A 22,638-nucleotide genomic window follows, 5' to 3' on the forward strand; every position below is an offset into this window, starting at 1 on the left:
TCAATTCTAATTGGAGTGAATTGACTAGGTCAATCAAGCATCCAAGCAAGGCTAAGAGGGCCAAATGCAGGTTCCTGGGGTAAACAAAAATATGATTCCTCCTTTAGCAATAATCTTTCTAACCTTCAAATTGTCTCTAATTTTTAAATCACAAGTGCACACTTGTTTACCAAGTTCTTCGAAACTTCTAAAAAACTTATAATGTTTTATACAATTGCACTCATGAATCGAATCATTAGACAAGAAATTAGTGTTATGGACTATGAACCAGTGAATTGACTAGGTCAATTAAGCAACCAAAGAAGGCTGAGAAGGTCAAATGCGGATTCTTGTGGTAGACAAGAATATGACTCATCCCTTAAGCAATAACATTTCTAACTTTCAAAAAAAAAAATCACAAGTGCAAACATGCACCAATTTTTACATATTGTATACCATTTCATTCGGGAATCAACTCATTTCATAGGAAATTAGTGCTATAATTTACATTTTTTATAGGATGGTGATAAGATCAATCAATCATGGCATTGTTTAACAAATCATGGTGACAAATAAGAGCATCAAAATTTTCAAAAAAATGGATAAGGGGGAAACCAATTAAAAAGTAGCTCTCTTTGATGATATTGTGTGGTTAAGCACGCAACTCATTCACATGATAGGAGCGAGAAGAGGGGTAGTTGACAAAGATGAAGGATGGATGCATGCTTTGAGATGTTTAGAACACTCGATAGGGTAGGAGTGGTAGGCTTTTTCTGTGTACAAGACTCTAATGGGACCCTAGCCCCCTCAAGGCACATGTAATGCTTGAGGGAATTTGTACTATTTTTGGGTTAATATAAATTCTCTCAACTCACCATTGTGAGTATGGAATAAAAAAACTCATAGCAAGCTTTACACTTTTGTAGTGCCATGTTCATCTTTTTCTCTTTTTTTTTTTAGCAAAACTCACAATTGTGAGTGAATTATATTGATCATCCCAAGAAATTACAAGATCTTCTCATGCTCATCCCGAGCCATGACATCATCAAGAGACCATAATTACATCTGCTAATTGGGGAGCCACCCCTAAAGGACTGCCCCCTTATCCTTGGTACAAGGCATCGGTAATCCTAGGCCAATTATCCGAGTTTTGCTTGAGTCTGAGCGTCCATATTAGTAATTTGCTTTTTTGTATAGTTTCTTCGAAGCTTGCCACCTCAGGATCTCCTTCAAACACACGGTGGTTCCTTGTTTGCCATACATTATGTAAAAGAACTACCTGACAATTTGAGTGTTGATGAGGAGGGCATGACTTCCCAAATTCTTACCTCCAAGGAATAAATCAGTCTTGAAAAATCAATTTTCCATGTCCTTTGGACCCACTTGCATATTTTTCTTGTGAGGCCTCTGATAGCTTGGCATTCCATGAATAGGTGGGCCAGATCTTTGCTAGCCAACCTGCACCCCAAGCATCGATCTGTCACAATCCCTCTCTCCTGAATCTTCACCCCTGTCGCGATAGAGCACCCCAAATTACCTTCCACAGAAATACCTTCATGTGCCACATTCATCTTATTTTAACTCTTTGAGAATGTTAAGCATCAAGCTTCTTGAGTTATTAAAGGCAATTTGGGAAATCACTAGGGAATTTTAACACTTTAAGAATGTTCCGCATCAAGCTTCTAGATTTAGTAAAGGCAATTTGGAAAATCACCATGGAACTGGCTTGTCCACCAAGCCAAGAATAGAAGAGAGATAGATAAAAATCAATTGGCATATTCAAGAGGAGGAGTTCTAGATGGTTGAGATGTACTAGCATGGTCAAACAACATGACACTTGATTCACATAAAGCCTTTGGGTCAATAAATTTAAAGTATACTTTAAAGTAAGGCCTCTATCATTCCAAACTAATTATTTGGAGGTCCTAGAACAATAGTGACTTTATATTGTGTGTGGCTAACCTCTTAGTTGAATTGCAAGTACATCACATGAGAGGTGCTTGGAGGGGCTACATACATTAGTGTATTAAGAAGCATGAATCCTAAACTAGAGGGAATTCCCATGAGTGTGAGGTGCTACAATGCCCATACCCAACAACCCTCCCCATGTTGATAATGTTTGCACATAACATTTTATAAAAGCATATAGCACTCACACAAACTACCTCCCCTCAAACACAAACAAGGATGAATGAACACAAATTTGCATCCCCTTTACATATAGGGTGTAGGCACACAAATCCTCCCCCTCACAAAAAAGTAAGTAGGCAAACACAAGCCTGTCCTACACAGAAAGGTGAAATACACGAATCCCTCAAACATAAGGGTGGATACGCAAGCTTCCCCTATCACACACAAGAGGGTATGGAGACACACAAACTGAGTGCTTCATATATACAGATTATTATTTTCTCAGTTGAAGAGTCTTCTCCCCACTACATGTGGTGCAAATGTTGTAGGCACCATGCAAGTTGTTGTTGATGATGTTCTTTGATTGCTTATCATTTTTTCCATGTTGTTTGATGTTGTTTGGCTGTTTGTGCTCCACTAGCCATATGTGATACATCACAGGTGATTAATGATTTGAGTTTAGACATGACATACACACAATTTGAGGCGCATAGGTTTTTGGTCCTAGAGAAAGGTATTACTATAAATTAGATAGTGGTGTCTAGTCCTCTTACAATGGGCACAAATGCATTAACATGGATCTATACATACATTTTAAATTTAGAGATGTGAAAGGTCATATATCTATTTAACATAATACGGTGGAGGGGAGCGTCCTTTACACATGGCGCAAGCTGCAAGATGAAGTCTAACTGCCAAAAGTGAGAAATGCTCATGTGCACGCGATAAAGAGAGAGAGAGGCCGCCTTCGGCGCCCTGCGCGAGGTGACACAGTGGACCGACAAGACCAGTCACATTGTGTGTGTGTGTGTGTGTGTGTGTGTGTGTGTGTGTGTGAGAGAGAGAGAGAGAGAGAGAGAAATTAATGAAAGAGCACGCATTGCACTGTGAGATCGTGCTTCCTAGCAGAGTTTGACCTGCAACATGGCTACCCTGGCTACTGCATCCATCTCCAATGCTGCTCATGTGGGCAACAACCTTGCTACCTAGAATGCTCGTCGCGAGGAGGTCCTTGTGGCGCAGGCCAGAGTTAACATGAGCTTTGACTATTGGTATGGGCCCGATGCCCCGAATACCTTGGCCCCTTCTCTGCCACCCCTTACTACCTCAAGTGCAAGTTCTTTAGCGGTTATGACTGGGACACGGTTGGCTTGTCTGTAGACCCTGAGGCATTTGCCAAGAACAGGGCTTTGGAGGTTATCGACAAGTGATGGGCCATGCTTAATGGAGCTTTGGGATGCATCTTCCCAGAGGTTGCACAGAAGTATTTGAATGTGTCCTTTGGTTGTGTGTGTGTGTGTGTGTGTGTGTGTGAGAGAGAGAGAGAGAGAGAGAGAGAGAGAGAGGATGCGATACAACAATGGAATCAGGAGAGAAAGAATAGAGAGATGTGTTGGAATCCACTGGTCTATTGCTGAACTAATTGCTACATGGCTTAGAGTGTGAGCTGAGAATGCCCACAGTGTTTCTGTAGTGTAGTACGTGGTGATGCAGCTGGGGACAGAGAACTAGGTGAGGGATTGGAGGATGATGAGGGCCATCCTGGATTACCACCTCCTCACCCTCATGGACATGAAGAGCACGGACAAGCTGCTCATGTATGCAACCAATGGAACATTGCATTTTGTAGACATGATGGATGCATTGTAGAACGAGAGTGGGACGCTCTGATCCGAAAGGTGCAGAGCTGCCTGCAAGAGGAAGAATCCTTCAATAGATGTGTTCCTAGAAACTCTTAGCCGCAGATTGGCAGATTTCGTCGATGAAAAGCTTGCAAAGGCAGTGGCAGTAAATTCCATCCATGTGAAGAGCGAGGATAGGAGTAAAGACTTAGATGGTGAGTTTTATGAGAAGAAACCACCACAGGTGTACGAGAGCCTACAAAAACTGGTTGCTCTGATAGAGGGTGTGATGAAGGAGCTGTCAAGCATACCGGATGAGATCTGTCGACCGAGATGTGAAGCCAGTTGTCCACAATGTGGCAGCATGTGCTACCATGCCAAAGGACAAAGTGCTGCAAAGCATGATACTGTATACCAGCCTTCAAGACTCAACGGATCCTACTGGTCTGGGGATAGGACACTGGTGGAAAATTTGTGCCTTCAGCAAGTGGAGACAGGCAACTGGATGAATCTCCGGGACGAGAATGGAGAATTTCCCCTTACACAGATTTCAACAAGGAGTAACCGACTTGGACGATGCCTTTCAGTAATGAGGATAATGCAATCAAGGTGCAGGAGAGTCTCTTCTTCCACTTTCAGAAAGAGTTGGTGGATAAGCTGAATGAAACATATTACCCATCAAGAAAGCGTGCATTGGCACCCACCAGAATATGCTTGCCGCCACGTTGCAGCTGGTTTAGCAACAAACCAGTGCTGAATCCGTTTCCCTACTATAGACTTGCACCTTGAAAGCATGTGGCATTACACAAGATGCTTACATGGGCGAAAGAATTCACGATGATATTGTTAGACTAGGGTTGTTGAAAGATAACATCGTGCTTTGGCACTACCTCGATCGACATGTATCCCAAATGTGGTGCACTTCATAAGGCACAAAAAGTGTGTGAGGAGCTTCCTATCTTGGATGTCATCTCTTGGAATGCACCGATTGCAAGATTTGTCCAACTTGGGAAGGGCCAAAAAGCTCAAGGTTGTTTTTGACAGATGCGAAGCAAGGGTGTCTCTCCAGATGCAATCACATACGCTTGCATCTTGCAGCCAAGGATCAGCGTCACAAAGCTCCAAGCTATTTTCAGTAAGGGCCTCTTTCCAACCACAATCACATACACTTGCACTTTGAAGACATGTGGCATTACACAAGATCCTCATATGAGAAAAAGAATACACGATTTAGGTTTTCGAAAGAAATCATCGTGCTTGGCACTACCTTGGTCAACATGTATCCCAAATGTGGTGCACTTCATAAAGCACAAAAAGTGTGTGAGGAGCTTGATGTCTGGGATGTCATCGCTTGGAACACAGTGATTGTGGGGTATGCCCAACTTGGGCAGGGCCAAGAAGCTATGGGCTATTCTCTATAGATGTGAAGCGAGGGTGTCTTTCCAAATGCAATCACATTCGCTTGCATCTTGAAGGCAAACATGGCAAGGCGAAGGGGGAGATCTACGATGAGACGTCTGTAACTTTTCTCCAAGGCATGTTGTGAGAACGAGACAGACATATGCTCCAAGATTGTGCTAAGAAGAAGGATTATTACCAAGGCAATAGGATACATGCTGATATTCATGATAGTGGGTTGCTTGAAACGAGCACACTATCTATCTATAGTATATATAAGGGGGGGGAGGAATTTCGGTCCCTCCCATGGTCACGTTCACAAGCAACTTGATCCGGTTGTGTTCTTTGTACTCCCAATGACTCAAGCAAATAACGCGTGGAGAGAGAGAGAGAGAGAGAGAGGCCGCCGAAGGCGGCCAGCCATACTAGTAGTACATAATATGTTGTAGAGCATAACTCATTAATGATTAAAAAATCTTGGTGCATTGATGCCCACATAGGGTGAGATGGTACACACTCAATATACAAAAGGATTATGTGTGAAAAACCTCTTGATATGAGTTTTGTGAGAACGGCGCCTTAGTAGGTTTAAAAAACTAGGTGATTATTAAAACCTTTATGGTGCGTGACGCGATGAGCTAGCATAGGAATCCTTCTTCTTTTTTCCAAAACTCACAATTTGTGAATGCATCCTATGAGACGTGGACACTAGATGGACCAGGGTAACAAAGTAGGTGATGTGCCCCACATAGGTCCTAAAGCCCATGGTGATGGGAGCTTATGGACAAGGGAAGGCAAGGATTTGGGCGCGATGGAGGGGGCCTAGCCTTTGATTATCTGGTGGGTAGCAGATAAACAACATGGTCAACAAGCTCTTGAAGCGAGTAGTTGAATGGGCACGTGATTATGACATTAGTTGATTGACTAAAAGGTAGCTGCCTCCATTTGTGTAGTGTGTTTGAAATAGAACAATCGCTCTAGACCAAAGAGTGTTGTGCGTTTTGGCGAAAGGGCAGTCACTTTTGTGACTTTTACCCTTGCGCCTACTATCGCTGTGTGCACGATTGGCTACGTGTCTCACCCGTCGCTGCCACCATTTGGCTTCTTGCAAGGTTAGGATAGAAACACAACACCGCGCGCATGAATGAGTGGCAAAAGGGCCGGAGTAGCGAGCTACCTTGTGTGCATGAGAGGCAGCGACGGTTGTTGTTAAGCTAGTGTAGTCATTGCCATGATTGGTTGATGAGCTCACACATGCAGTGGTAAAATTAGTGACAAGCTTGGTGCATGAGTCATGTTTGTTGGGCAGTGGGGTAGGTAGTAGTAGGTAAAGCTGAGATTACCAAGTTGGAGTCTTGTCCTTTGCCTTTTTGGAGTAGCTCTCCCACACAAAGGTGTGTGTGCACGTGTGCACACACACACTCACTTACTCAATTATTTCAGGATTATAAGTGATGAAAAATTAAGCCAAATTGAGCGATTATGGACTCTAAATGAAGCTGTTCCACAGGATCTTAAGAACAAATACAAAACGCATGAAATTGAACCTCTTGATTATTAAGCCAATTACACAAAAATTGAGTGCTAATTAGAGGAATTAGCAGACAATGTACACCCAAAAAAATGTCGTAAATTCTCACTCTGATTGAGAAGCCAAACTAGTTTGGGTTGGAGTGAGAACTCAAAGAAGAGTGATTGCAAAAAGCTTCTTGAGCACACAATCAACACAAACAAAAAAAAATGTTGAATGCATACAATATGTAAGAATCAATGTCAAATCTGGCAAGAAGGGTAATGGCTCTATGGAATGACCATCAACGTGCCCAAACTTAACTGAATAAACAATTGTTAGAGTACCTATTTGCAAATAAAAATTTATTAACGACAAAATGTGTAGCACAAAGTGTCTTAGAGAGAATAGAGAAAAGGATCTAGTGTGATTAAGAAGTGCTAATCATTGTTATGGCCCTGATACCAATTGAAGGGCTAAGCTCGATAGACAAGAGAACCATTCATCTTGAAAGAGATCGTAATGACTACATTCTATAGCATTGTGAATATAAAGGTTAGATTTATACAAACTTGTCACATGGACCTTGTTTTCTACACATGATTCTCACACATCCACAAGCTTCTTGTTGACACACTTCCTGCACACACATGTCACACATGACCCCTAAACTAGGGGGATAACTCCACGAGTGTGAGGTGCTACAACACCTGCACCCCAACAAAGCCACCATAGCAAGGGGAGAGTGTGAATCATGATCATACGAAGGGTTGGGGCTACTGGGTCTATACCCAACTTATAAATACGAATCGACTTTCGATTCTTCCCTCTCCCCTTTGCCAAGCCTCACAACACCTTTCCCTAGAGGTCATTCTGACGGTGCAGCAATGAGAGCCTCTCTTGCCCAGCCCCCCCTACCCCTTCTTCGCAGTGCCCAACCCCGTGTGGCCTTGCCCACCAACTGGTGACACGCACGTCGACAGCTCCATGTCCCCTCTTGCCCGTGATCACTTGCTCACTCCATTCCTGCCACGTCGCCCTATTCTGTCGTTTTTGTTTTTATCTCAAACAAGCATCTCCAAAGGTATAAAGTTCTGTTGGCTTAGATTTAATCTTAAAGATTTAATCAGTTTCCCTTGCTCAAGTCAAGGAGTGAAGCTCAAGTTATAGCTCAGAATCGATCGCTCGCCCATCACACAGGATTTTGAGCATATCGCCCAATCATACCTCCACCACGGCTTCGTTGAGGCCTGCGTCATCTTTGCAATATAAAAAAAACACGTCGTGTTCTTCGTCCTCTACACAATCTGTCATACCCTCCCTCATGTGCCACCTATCACGTCTCGTGCCACCATCCCGTCCACGTCAACGCTTATGCCACGTGCACCCGATACCTTTGCCTTTACCCTTTCATTTTCTTTGAGATCTTCTTTTAACCTAAAACACCCCCAACATCTTCTCATAAATTCCCAAAATGCCCTTACATTTTCCAAAATTCTCAAAATACCCCTGGTTGCAAGGTCAAATTTCTCCAAAGAAGACTCATTGTCTATCAATACAAGATGCTAAACTAGATATTCTCTCTATTCAATCTTGGAACGTGAAGGGATTAAAAACCCGGAAGAAGGGCACTCTCTTCTGGGAAGAAGTGAAGAAAGAGAAGGTAGTCAATTGATGGGCCATCCAAGAGCACCATTTGGATGCTCGTAGCAAGAGAAAACAAGCTGTAGGAAAAAAAACTTATCTTTTATGGGGAAGGAAGTGACGGTTTTAGTGGTGTCTTGTTCATCACTGACAGAGATTTGGAGCCAAAGATGGTTCTAAACCACCCCGCCAGAAGAGTCCTTGGTGTTAGAATCAGATCGGACAATCAACCTATCACCACAGTAAATGTTTACGGCCCTTGCAATGCAAAGGATAGAGCTAAACTGTGGATGCAGCTCAGGGATACTCCGATCGAAGGGGAGTGACTGATGGTTGGAGATTTCAATATGGTCGAGAAAAGCAAGGACAGAACAGGCTTTGCTAGTATATTGGCTGGCTCAAAAAGGTCTAAATGGTTGAGCTTATGTGAAAAGTGGGCTATGATTGACTTGTGGGAAGTGGGCCCATGGAACAGCATGTCTGGATTCACCTACACAAGCCTTCAGTATGCCCGCACTGCCTCTTGGTTGGACAGATGCTGCTGCTCTCATCAAGCTGACTGGATCTCATCGACGTTAGAGATGAAGGTAATCTCAACAAAAATCCTCTCCAATCACATGCCATTACACTTACAACTCAAGAAAGATAAAGGGGGGGGGGGGGCAATCCCCGAGAGGGGAGAAAACAAGGACACACCTGTTTAAAGACCCTCTTTTCAGAAGCATAACCAAGAAAGCGTTGGGAAAGCTCAAGAAAGATGTGGGGATGAATAAACCTAGTGCTTAAATTCTATTTGTTCAGTGTACAAAAAGCTATCAAAACTTCGGGTCCTCGGGTTATAAAAGCCAATGAGGCACATATCAAACATCTCACAGAGGAGGTAGTGCAATTAGCCTCTAGGAAGGCTGCCGAACTGGCTACTGAGGATGAGCACAAGTGATGGCTTGAAGCTAAATCTTACATGGCCAACGAACACCTAGAGGAAATCAAGAAGGCGAGATTGCTCTCTAGGGAAACTTTCCTTCAACCAGAGCCTTCAAACCAACCACATTTTTTTAGGGCTCTGAAAGTGAGGAAGAGTCGAGGCGGCGTGCAAGTGCTCGATGATGAGAAAGGGAATACAATTCAAAACCAAGATGAGATGGTTGGACTTATGCTCAATTATCTCAGCCAGATTATCGGCTAGCCAGAGACCCAATCTCAAGAAGTGGAAGAAGCCCAAGCGTCTTTACTTGGGAGAGTTGAAAAGAAGGTTCCCCAGGAGGAAGCCAACTGCATGGAAATGGCCTTCTTTGAGGAGGAATGCTCAGCGGCACTAAAAGCTCTTGGCAATGAAAAATCCCCCGGTTGGGATGGACTGACGGCTGAATTCTTCAGGGAATTTTGGGATGATCTCAAGGGTCCAGTCACACGGATGGCCTATCAAGTTGTTCCCGAAGAGTTGTTGGATGCAAGTGTTAAGAGAGGGCTTATCAAGCCCATCCCCAAACACATCTGCTGCTCTCTACTTAAACATTGGCGTCCCATTACGATGATGTCAGTAGCATACAAAATTATTGCCAAGGTGATAGCTCTCAGACTTGCCCCCTCCTGAGTCGGATCATTTCTCCCCATCAACACGGGTTCGTTAAGGGAGATCTATATATGACAATATCTTCGCAGCAATGGTAGGAATAGAGTATGCATCCTTCTCCTAGCAAGAGTGCATCTTGCTGCAGCTGGACCTCAACAAAGCCTATGATAGAATAGAATGGTCCTATATCGAAGAAGTCATGGGAGCTCTAGGATTTGGGCCTCGCCTTTGTCGCCTCATACGCACACTAGGTGTTGGCAGCCAATCAAAGCTCCTGTTTAATTATAGAATTGTGGGATCTTTTGAGGTTAAAAGGTCTATTAAGCAAGGATGTCCCTTGGCCCCCTTGCTTTTTGCCATCGGGTCGCATCCTCTCATTACGATGCTCGAAGCCAGTGCTGTGCGGGGAGAGATTCAATGTCTGGCATTACCGGGCAACGACCAGCTATTGGCCAAAATGTTTGCATATGATTCGCTCCTATTCTTGAAGGCGTGCCCTCAAGTTGTCAAGAGAGCTCTGGAGATTGTGCAAACATTTACCATGGCCTTGGGATCCAAGTGCAATATAGAGAAGTCAAGACTTATCTCCCTGTCGGAGAACGACTCTTTTGACCCTACAGTCTGGACAGGACAGATTATCTCAAAAGGGAGTGTATTTAGACACCTGGGAGCCCCCGTAGGGATGGATGTAACCCACAGGCAAAGATTTCAATGGGTCCTTGAAAATATAAGCTCAAAAATGAGAAGATGGGAGTTTGTTCTCCTCCCTTTCCAAAGCCGGATTAGAGTAATTAATGCTTTTACGATCGCGTATATTGCTTTCCTCGATCAGCCCCGTGCTCAAGATGGCTAAGTGTAGCTGGAAAGAATTCTTAAAACCAGTGAGAAGGTTTCTTTGGACGAACAACACAAAACCTCCTGGCCATGGCAGTGGGTTAGATGGGAGGTAGTTGCTCGCCCGGTAGACCAAGGAGGGCTCGGCATTCTTAACCCTGTATCCCATGTTGACGCCCTTTGTGCCAAATTTATGGTCTCATTGGCTAAACAAGACCAAGCTTGGACTATCATGACCAAGGAAATGATTGATGCATAAAACTGGGATCGAAAGGGGGAAAGTGGAAGGGGGTTGTGATGCACGACAACTTCTCGCCCCGAAGTGGTCTTATCTTAGATCTGGTGGACTCTCAGGGGAATTGATGAGGAAGTGCAAAAGAGCAGCTGAAGTTTTGGAATGGGGGGAAGCAACCAGATACTTTAAGAACTCCATATTACACTGGTCCCCTTGGCTCTCTAAATTATTGGAGCCTTCTCAAAGCCCCTATTGGATAGAAATGGCCAGGAATGTGAATAATAAGGGGCTCGTTTGACTAGAGCAATTCTGGGATGGCAACAATAAGTGATAGAAAACTGCTGACTCTTTAGCCATCCAATTTCAACTGAATGGCGTTGAGATCTTACTAGTCTACAAGGTGATGAAAGAGCTTGATGAGGTGGTGATGCCAATTTGTGAATCCAACTATGGATGGGACGCTTGGAAATGGCCCGAGAGTAGCCTCTTTTGGAAACCACATTCTAAAGGCATTACCATGCATTAATGCACGAGGAGAATTGGTGTAGCCCCCTCAACAAATTATGAAAGAGGCACTGGACAGAAAAACGGTGGGAGAGAGTCATGGAGAACATTTGGAAGCCAAGGTGCCCTCAATATATGAAGATATTTTTGTGGAAAGTGATATGGGGTGCTCTACTGACGGGCGTAAAGATACAAGAAAGAGGAATCGGGTCCGATCGTTGCCCCGGGTGCAGAATAGCTAGTGAAGACCTAGCCCACCTTTTCATGGGATGCCAGGCAATCAATGGCATGGCTGGGAAAATATGCAAGTGGATTCAAAGGACATGGCAAATTAAGTTCTTCAACACTGATCTGTTCTTTGGTAGTAGCAGGTTGGGAAGTCTTGCTCTTCTTGTCTGCACTCAAATAATCAGGTACTACTTCTTTCACCATATTTGGCAAGCAAGGAACCAACGTGTGTTTGAGGGGGATCTGGCTGTGGCAAGCTTTTGTGAAATCATACAAGAGAGCAGAGTGACGATCCACATGATCGGAGGCAAACAAGCCTCAGAGAACTGGTCTAGAACAATACATGTCATGATGACATCTTGTAATAAGTAAAGCCTTGGAGTAGTTGTGGTTTCTTTGTCAAGCAGAAAACTTGTAATCCTTTGACCCTCAAGGCTCAGCCTGAGCTCGAGGTTGGTGTATATTTCTGATGTTCTTAATACTATCCATTCACAATTGTGAGTTTTTGCAAAAAAAAAAAAAAAGATGCTAAAACTAGAATTTGAGTTGGTTATGCAAGCTTTGGAGTTGAGTTGCTTCATTATTTTTAGACATATTTGCCTTTTTTTGCGAGGTAATTTGCAAAAAAGTACATGCTAAGCACTCAAAAACGGATCTCAATCGCCAAAAAGCAAGAAAGATTAGAAAATCTTGAACAATCCAACCAAATTATATACAAGGGTGGTTTGGGAATTTTAGAAATCTGAGGGGTATTTTGGGAATTTCCACAAATTAGAGGGGTATTTTGGTAATTTTCCCTATTTTTTAAAAACCTCCCCTCTACGTGCCACATTCTTGAGCAGATGTCCGCCCCGGCCTGCCTTCGTTGGGTCACACGACAACTAGCAACTTACCCGTTGGATTGAACTCTTCAAATGTAACTTCCATCTAAAAATAAAAAGGATTCCCGCCTCCCTCTCTCGTCAGCTCATGATGCAAAGCGGGACATTCATCTCGAGTCCATGACGTTCACGAAGGGAACGACTCATCACACCTAACCACTATGTTGCAACAGTGCACTGTCTCGCACGTAAGCCATAAGCATTAAAAAGAAGAAAGAACCGTTTGCTCCTTGCTTGCCACGTGTCATAGCTCCCTCCCAACCCGTTCGCTCATCACTACACGTGTCTCCCCCCCCCCCCCCCCCCCCCCCCCCCCCCCCCCCCTCTTTTTCCTCCATTTGCTTCATCTTTTAATTTCCTTTTACTTTTCACATGAGCATCTTCACTGATTCTTGTTAATCCTAATGAAAAAACGTTGGGACACGCACCTCACACCACCCATTGAACCTCTATCACCCCTATCTGACCTGCACTAATTGGCTCGCAACCATCGTCTCCTCTTGTCCCTCCTTCTAGGAAGCACAGTGTCCTTTCTTCTCCAAGACCAATGGTGCACACATTGTAGCAATCCTCACTGTCGCATATCAAGTGATTGAACCACCACAACAGTTCCTAGACAATCACTCTATTGCATTTGAAGTACTAGCAATCCTCGACCACAAGCCAGCACACTCCTTACGAACAGGACCAGTGATGGCAGATCCTTTCATCTCACCCGTCGAATTTACTATCAGCCTAGCATTCTCTTCAAAATACACAAAGAGAGCATGTCATTCATCATAGAAGCATGAGAGAGAGAGAGAGAGATTCTCGGCTCTGGCATTATCCACACAACTAACTGCTGCTCACGCAGTGGAGCCTCCACGCCCTCACATGGAGCACAGCCTCCTCGTGGCCTCCTTCAGGCCACAAGACGCCCACTGGCCCTGCACAACCGTCCCTCAACCCTGGCTATGATGCATGTGTTCCATTCTCCTTCACCTCCTGGCTGCTTCAGCTCGCCCTCCTCTTACTGGCTCACTTGTTGCTTTCCCTCACCCTTACCGATTGCAAATCTCGTGCAGCAGGGATGCGTGATCACAAGAGACTGCGCTTTGCCAACTGCCTGGCGTGAATGGGCTACGAATGGCACCTTTCATCCCTCAGGCCTCTATCTCTATGCAGACGCCACATGGCATCTCTTTCTCTCGCTCCTTCTATCTCTCTCCTACGTGCCACTTTGGCCCTTTTGCAAGCCCAAAGTAGTTCATCCCTTCCCTTTTCCATATAGCATCTCCTCAAGATTCCCTTTAATGAACCCCTTTTGAAAATTGGCACGCCCTTAAATAATTGGGGAAAATGCTATAATTGATAGGACTTACATCAAATATACCATGGAAGAGCCATATATATATATATATATATATATATATATATATATATATATATATATATATATATATATATATATATATATATATATATATATATATAGGCCTTGAGGATTCCTTACATTAGCTTGTGCAGCATGGAGGTGCATTATTGCGGTTGAGCATAGTGCACACATCGAATATGTTAGCAAAAATCCTCCCCTTAAGCAAGTGCACGTGAGAATCGTTCATAGAAATACATGCTACAAGAATAAAAGTGGACGTCGCCATGTGGAAATAGAACTTGGTAAAATAGATGTCTAGTGAAAGAGTGATGAGGCTAGGATGAAGAACCTAGTGATGCGAGGTAGAAGAGCTGGGTATGCCACAAGAGTTCTACTCAAGAACCTCCCCTTGAATGTAGTACATGCTAGTAAAGTGTCTTCAATCAAGTGGAGCTAAGTGAACTAGTGTGATGATAACAAGTATATTAGAGTATGTTACCGTTGGGCACCTTCTTCATTTTATTTTATTTTTTTATTTTTATTTTTGGCAAAACTCACAACGGTGAGTGAATTCCATTAACAACCACAAAAATTTACATTTGCCATGCTCATGTCGAGTCATGACAACTCTTAGTAGTCCCTGATACATCAACTGATAGGGGAGCCACCCCGTGACTAGCGCAGGGTCCTTATCTATGAGAGTCAATTAAAGTGGTATCAATTATTCTGCTTTATTTATCGGAGTTCTTGCATTTTCCAAAGGCCAAGATCGTCCCTCTGCTTTTTTGTACTATCTCTTTGTTGACCGCTGGGTCAACAACACAACATAACTCAAGTTTCGTACCAAAGTCTTATCTTTTGCGAGTTATGAAATGCTGTGGATTATGGCTATAAACGCCATTTGTAATGAGTAGTTATTCTAATATCAGAAGCCGGGGTGCAATGGCACTTCCAGATTGTAAATACAAAGCCATTTGACCCTTTCAACCCCATTTTTGGTTAAACCTAAGGTAGCCTTAGTATATAAGGTACCTAGGTCATTTTGTAAAAAGACTTTTAATCATAATCAAACTTTAGCGTTGCCGTCTACTGTGTGTGAGAGAGAAAGAGAGTGAGCGTGAGCTTCATCCTTTCGCTACGCCTGGCTCGCTCAACACATTGGAGATCCGACTGCACCATTGTTGTAGGCTTGAGGAGAGCTACGCGACAACGCCAAGCATTCCACGCGAGACGAAGTGCACACGCCGACGCATCTACGAGCTATTTGTGGCTGTAAGTGTATCAAACGATGTCTGTTTTCTGCGTGCTAGTAGTCTATAGAATCGTGGCGACATAAGCTACGCATAGGTACTCATAAATTTCAGTTTCGGACACTTTCAAAATTTTGTTCTATCATCCTACGCGTTTTTCGCAGATGGGTTTAGAGTGAGGGTTTTGAGTGTAGAAGCTTAGGGACAGGTGTATCCTAGTGAGGGGATGGTGTTCCTTAAGTTTCGTATGAATCTGGCATGATTAGGTGAGTTACCTTCCGTATGTGTGTATGTGGCTAGGTGGTGTAGTTGAGAGCAGTGAGGTTCTTGATTGTGGTTTAGTTGGCCTTCCAGAGTGTTGTATCTGTAGGATGATCTCAGCCTGACAAGCTCAAGAGATTTCCTCCGTGTGCCTATCGTGTCATCTGTGTCCTCGATTGAAATTATGTTGATCTAGGTAGTGTTTGCATGCACTTCATGGGTGTGTGAGTCGCTCCCATCCAACATTGGCGCCGCTGCCGGGGACACAAGGACCTAAGTAGGTTTCCTACTAGCACTCGTGTGATGGTTGCTTGATTTAGTTTCGGCTAAAGAAAGCATTTTTCTTAAGTGGATCCGGAAGAGGATATTCCGCGATCAAGTGGATAGCCAGGAAGCATGTGTCTTGCCGAGGGTCTGCGACTAGATAGGTTTAGTTAGGATCTGTGGATTAGAGTAGTTGTTGGTGGTCGAGTGATTTGTGAGGTGATGTCTCAAGGGGGTTCTAGAGACCAAATTTGAAAATTTTGACTGCACCAGTGGGTTCAGAGGGTAGGTTTTACCCTAGTAACATATTGACTTGGGTGTTTTTCCCTATTTTTGTTGACCAAAAGCCAAAAGGCGGAGTCAAAAAATGTAAAATTTCAGAAAAGGCTTAAATTGAGTGATTTTTGCATGTTTTTGCAATTGTGAAGCATACTTGCACTTTCTGAGAGCATAAGGAAGCATCAGGGACACTTCAGTCTCAAAAAATCAGCAGTAGACTACAGGGTGATCTGGTGGAAATTTTGAAAATCTGAGTTGACCAATGTGTTCAGAAGGTAAGTTTTACCCTATTTTCACCCGGAAAGTGGAAATTTAATTAAATTTTGAAGGATCAAAGCCAAAAGACGAGAATTGCCAGACATCCTACCCAAACTGTGTCCAAGGCCTAATTTTGAGACCAAATCATAGGATGACTCCATAGGCATGTTCTAAATGTTGTATTGAGTGCATGTGATAAATTTCATCTCATTTGGGTCAGTGAAAGGGAAGATTGAGCGGACTTTAGCACTTTTGACTGAAAAAGGCAAGAATAGCTAGTTTTGGGGGTCTTTTGACATCCAAACTCAAATCTAAGCATAGCATTGGGTTGCTGACATCAAGGGGGAAGCTGTGGGACAAGTCTGGGGTCAAACAGGCCAAAAACACATCCTACGCATAGGATGTCTTCTGTGTGATTTTGGACTCTAAACAAAATTCTGAGCATACCACAGTGATTAGCACCTTAAGAAGAGTATGTGATTCACATTTGGGGCAATTCTGAGCAGTTAGACATCCTACGTGTAGGATGTCTAAGGCATGATTTAGAGGCCAAATTCAAACTTTGGACATAGCAAGGTGTTGTATAGCCTTGGGCAAGCCTCCTAGTCAAATTTGGTCAATTTGGAGTTGATTTGACTTGGGAGTTCATCAGAACAGACATCAGGCTTTTGGAACAGATTCTTGATCATTTGACCAACCTATAGGTGTCAGAATCAAAAAGTAAAAATAGCTGTGAGTTTAGCACATCAAGGGGAAGCTACAGTGCAAGTTTGAGCTGAAATAGAGCAAAAAGACATCCTACGCGTAGGATGTCTCCAGCTTGATTTAGGACTCCAAACCAACCTATGAGCACACCACTGTGATCAGCACATCAAGGAGAAGCTGGGGTGAAAATTTCAAGTCATTATGAGCAAAAAGACATCCTACGTGTAGGATGTCTCCGGGCCATTTTTAGGTCCAAATAAAAATCTGAGCATACCGTTGTGTTGCTGGACTTAAGGGGAGTCTCTGGACCAAGTTTTGTTAAATTCTGAGCATATAGACATACTACGCGTAGGATGTCTCTAGTCCAGTTTAGGGACCAACTGTAATTTTGACCATACAAAAGTGTTCACAGTGTCACAGAGATCCCAAATCTTTTTTCAAAATTGAATTTGGACTCATTTTGATCAGTCTAAATTGCATTTCACTGTTTTGGCCATAACTTTCACAAACGGTATCGGATCGGAAAAGTTTTCATATCAAAACGTAGCCTGAGAGCGGCTCTACAAATCTTAGAGCAAAACAACATTTGGTTCAATTTTGAAAAAAAACATCGTTTAAGGCCTCAAAATGCATCCGCAAGTTAGGGGTGTCTGAAAGCGACAATTTGCGAGAGTTGTGACGAAACGGTTGCGGTTTTGGACATAGTTTCGACTTTTCCCTAACCAAAGCACTTGAACACAGTGGACTAAGTCTACTTGAACCAAGAAAAAGCTCTTAAGCCCAGAAATCATGTCTACCCTAGATTCAAACGCAGCTTACACAAGCTTGGAGATCCTGACGATAGAGGAATATCCTCCCACAATGGATCTTCCAAACTTGAAATTGATAAAGACCCATCTTGTCGAGAGAGTTTGGATGATTGGTCATGAGAGTGAAGGACTATATAGATACATTGACGACAATGAGGTCAATCTTTATAGGTGCTCAGATCCATACCTAGAAGAGATAACGGATTACAAGCTCTTATATGTCTACACATACGGAGTCAACTGTCAATGGAGATCTATAGTTGTCGACAAGTATGGACGAGAATACAGAGTTGTAGAAAGAACAAATCCACAGACTATGCTAGAAAGAGGTGGATATTTGGTCAATGAAGGACCACAAATGTCTCCACCAAACACGAGAATTCCTATAGGAATTCCAAGAAGAGAGCCACCAGGATTCCCTTCGAGAGCGATAACGAGAGAAGGATTGGGAGAGTCTCTGGTTAGACTTGTAGACAATCGACGAGTTAGACCATCCCAAGTCCAGAAATGGGTAAATAGAAAATACTCCGGAGATAAAGATCCGAGAGATCACGTAACGGCTTTTAGAAGAGTTATTAGAGCAGAGAAAGTTTCAGATTTTGCGACACATTTTGCGGGATTCGGATTGACTCTAGAAGATGATGCAGCTACATGGTTCGACTCGGTGGAAAAATGGGATTTTGAGACCCTAGATGAGTTGTTTGAGGAGTTTATTGAAGAATTCTCGCCAAAAGGCATTGCTCACAACACGGTCTCGCAAATCCATAGATTCAAATAGAAAGAGAATGAATCAGTACGCAAAGCATCATTACGGCTCAAGAGATATGTTAAGCTCTATCCGAGAGCGGAATTACCTACGAAAGCACGACTGATGCTGATCTTTATCCAGGGAATGAGAGATGAGGGCCTTCAGAAGGATCTGCATATGATAAGGAGGATGACGCTAAACGAGTTGATCAAAGAAGCTCTTTATCTAGTGGATAACTGTGAGGCATACAAAGAAAAGGACTTAAAGAGTCAAAGAGATGACACATCCTCTCAGCACAGTGTTTCACAGATAAGTGAGTCCATTGCCAAGCCAACGGCACATATTGATCAAGAAAAGCTTACCGACGACTTGGTCAAGAGGTTGATTCCTCTTGTAAGGTCTGATTCGGGAGAGCCGAAGTGGTGTGAAATTGAGAGAAAATGGACAAACCATACGGGGGAAGAGTGCTATTATAGCATGGAAAATGCTAAGGAGAGGTATGTACAACCTATTCCAGAAGCACCTACTCCACCTAGATACATTACGGGGAATGCGCCAGGACCAGTAGGAGTTTTAAGGCCACAACTTGTCTTAGGACAACAACCTCCGCTACCAGGTGCTAGAATGCCGGTAGACATGAGATACATGCCAATGATGGAAGCATCAAATAAACCAACGCCAGTACCAGCTACAATGTGGTATAGCAACCAAAGTGAGTACTACCCTTCGAAGCAACAAAATGTGAGAGAAACACATGGAGTGGTGAGGTCGGTACAACCTCCACCTCCTGGGTTTCATTCGAAAGAAAGAAGGTATGAAATGGACGAAAGGACATTGCGATTCATTGCAAATAGCTTCTTATCTAGGTCAAAGCTTGCTTATAGCCAAGAGGAAATGCTAAAAGAATCTCCTCAACCACAGACAGATTGTCACAAAAGTCGTGACAACCACTTGGTCAAACAATGTCCTCATACGGAGATCACTGAAGTAAAGGCCTATTGTCTTGAGTGTGGCATCACTCACTTGATCCCGGATTGCCCAAAAAACCCAAACCAAATCAGGAAAATCACGACAAATGTATCAGGGATTGTTCAGCTACCTAGTAGCTCAGAAAATGAAAATGTCGTACCAGTTCAAGTAGTTACGAGAGCACAAGCTGATGAGAATCCAGAGACAAAGAACACGGAAAGTGACACGAGTCCAAAGACAGATGATGGCAGACGTACCTAGTCAAAAAACCAAGAGCAAAAGAAATAGTTGGAAAGCTAGAAAGACTAGGATGAAAGCACGCAGGGAACGAGAGCAAAAATCCCTAGTTAAGAAGCTTAACGAAGCCGAGGAGAAGATAAAACAACATGAGGAAAAGGAGGCACCTTCTCTTACACAGATGGTTAAACCTCTAGAAGAACCATCCACAGATGAGAAACTGAGAAGTGCTAGTTCAGGAGGATCTGTGTTGGTAGAGAAGTTAACACTAGAATGGTAACCTAACAGGACATAAAAGTGTCCTTTCAGGGTTTTGGGAAAAAATTCCAAAACCATAGTAGATCCACTCATTTTGAAAAATCCTTTCATGAGCTTATAGTTCAATAACTACTACATATGGAAAAAATGATAAACTTGTAATTTTTCTCATCCCTTGGTCACTACAAGCCTCCAAAGTTGATGGACCAGTGAATTTTCCCCAAAACAGCAATTTCTTACGGTTGATTGCATATAAATAAGACTGGGGATTTTTGTAGGACACGAGATAAAATGCCCCGTTAACTTCAATGGGTTGGTGACCAAAACATATGGTTGCTTTTACCTCACTAATTTTTTTTTGTCAAAAAAATAGGTACAAAAAAGTTGCATTTTTGCCATTCTGCGGACCTATCATCAAAGTTTCTATATTCACGCTCAATACAGATACTATATACACGTTTTCTTAGTTTCCTTTGGGCCTTTGGATTCAAAAGGATCCATGGAGCATGTCAAAAGGATAAGGGATCTCTTACAATTAGAACCTTGGGGGCAATGATAAAGTGCTAAAAACAGCAAACATGAAAAAACTAGGTTTAGCATTATGACCTCTAGAAACCCATAAAAACTACTCAATATCTAGCCAAGTTTGTAGTCTATGATTAGATATGGTTACTACCTACAAAATACACACAATTGGCCTAAGAAACTAGCAATATTGAGAAAGTTATACTTGCTACTCTAAAATGTATCGTATTCTTCAGCAATCAAAAAACACAACCATCATCATATACTATGCTATATAGCATATTAGGTCCCCCAAAACTCAAGGAAGCTTAGATTTATGTTATACATTACACTTACACAATCAAAATTGAATTTGGATATCAAGAAAGCCACCAAAAAAATCATAAAAGTGCTAATTTTGGCCAAAAAACAGGATTATGCAATTCTTGTAAATTGGTCATAACTTTCAATTTTAACACTTAGCTCTCCCTACAAGCATTCAAAAATGTTGAAAACTATGAAGGCCTAACCTCTAGCCATCTAAACCTCACAAACATGAAGTTTAGAGTGGTATAGTTGCCAAAAATTGAAAAAAAGCCAAAAACAGGACCCGTTTATTCACACAGTTTAGGTTCAAAAATGTTGTGCAAGAGTAAGGTTAATGGTGAGATCGATACTCAAAAAAAAATGCTAAGTTTTTTTCAGCTCATAAGGCAACTTTGTGGATATATAGCACCTAGAAATTCATTTTCATACTCTTCAAATAATTCAAGCAAAATGGTCACTTAACAGGACACAAAAGTGTCCAAGGACATAAACGTGTCATGTTACCATTCTAGTGTTAATGAGACATTAGATGCCCTCTTGAAAGACTATGATGCGAGGATCAAAAACAACCAAACCCAAGAACACAGGTGGATGACATATCCCTATACGGAACTAGAAAAGCAAAGGTTTGAAATGTGCCATAAAATGATTCAAACAGCCCAAGCTTTACTAGAACCACCAGGTGCAAAACCTGAGGATGTGATCCGTGTCATGCCTACACAAGTAATACCACCAAACCAGGAACTAAAAGAGCCAGATTCTAGTCATGATCACAGACCAAACCTCAAAGACCCAGCATTAGAACCAAGGATAGTACTGAATACCACGGATAACTCTTCCGAGGGATTTCACCAAGCTATACCTGAGGATTGTAAAGAGATAGATGGTCTTTACGAATTGTGGAAACAAGTCAGAGCGGCCAATGAAGCCGATGACCTAAGAAGACGAGTAGACAAGACTGGTGATGAACGAGGAGTGTTTCTACCACCAATAGAGGAATTTGAGACTGGATCTCAAATGAATCTAGACGTGCAATCGTATTGGGGCGAAAAAGGATATGTACAATCTATGGATAGTCAACCCCATTCGCTAAGAACACTACCGTCCTACATGGGAGAGTACGAGACCAAGTCAGATGTGGTTGCAGTCCCATCACAGAGACTGTCTCCCAACAAGGCCATTGATTCAAAGGGGCTAGTAGATATTCTATCTACCCCAGTCACCTGTACAATAATGTTAGCCGAGTTGCTCAGAATAAGACCAAACATGTGGGCTAATGTGGGTAAATGTCTAGAGAAATTTGGTGTAAAAACCCCAATGACTCAAATCGAGGAAGGCATCAAAGAGCTTGAAATGCCTCAACTAAATGCTAGGCCAGTGCCATTAAACCAGGTAGGCGAGTATTACGAGGGAGAAGATGGAAACACCACCCTTCCTGTGGAATTCAATGATGTAAAAACCATGGCAATCCTTGACAGTGGAGCTGGTGTGGCCATTGCAACCAAAGAGGTTTGGAAAAAATGGGGAAAACCTGCCTTGATATCCACACGAATGACCCTGCAGCTTGCAGACGGACACAAGGAAAAGCCCCTAGGACTGCTAGAAAAAGTACTTGTTACTTCTTGTGGCATTGAATATGAACACACTTTTGCTGTTGTCGACTTTGGCAAGAAGAACAACTATGAAATCATTCTGGGAAGACCATTCATGCGATAGTTGAAAATGGTCCAAGATTGGGGTTATGACCATATATACCTGAGACATATGGAAACCATAACAAAGGTAAACTTGAGTGACCATAGCTATAGGGATGTGACGAGAACACCGGTTGAGGAGTTTGATTCCGCCACAGTAGCAGGATCAGAACTTCCATATTG

General features: G+C 42.8%; 1 pseudogene across 1 annotated transcript; it reads right to left on the reverse strand.

Moving 5' to 3' along the window:
- Positions 1 to 686: 686 nt before the first annotated feature.
- On the reverse strand, positions 687 to 3,937 carry LOC147430888 (uncharacterized; annotated as a pseudogene). Its single transcript, XR_015185653.1, has 2 exons — positions 3,027 to 3,937; positions 687 to 1,489 (listed from the first exon to the last, which is right to left on the reverse strand). The product of XR_015185653.1 is annotated as an uncharacterized LOC147430888 (transcript).
- Between the last annotated feature and the right edge of the window lie 18,701 nt (positions 3,938 to 22,638).

This window comes from Adiantum capillus-veneris, chromosome 21 (genome assembly GCF_014529385.1).
Source record: "Adiantum capillus-veneris isolate H3 chromosome 21, ASM1452938v2, whole genome shotgun sequence".
Classification (NCBI taxonomy): domain Eukaryota; kingdom Viridiplantae; phylum Streptophyta; class Polypodiopsida; order Polypodiales; family Pteridaceae; genus Adiantum; species Adiantum capillus-veneris.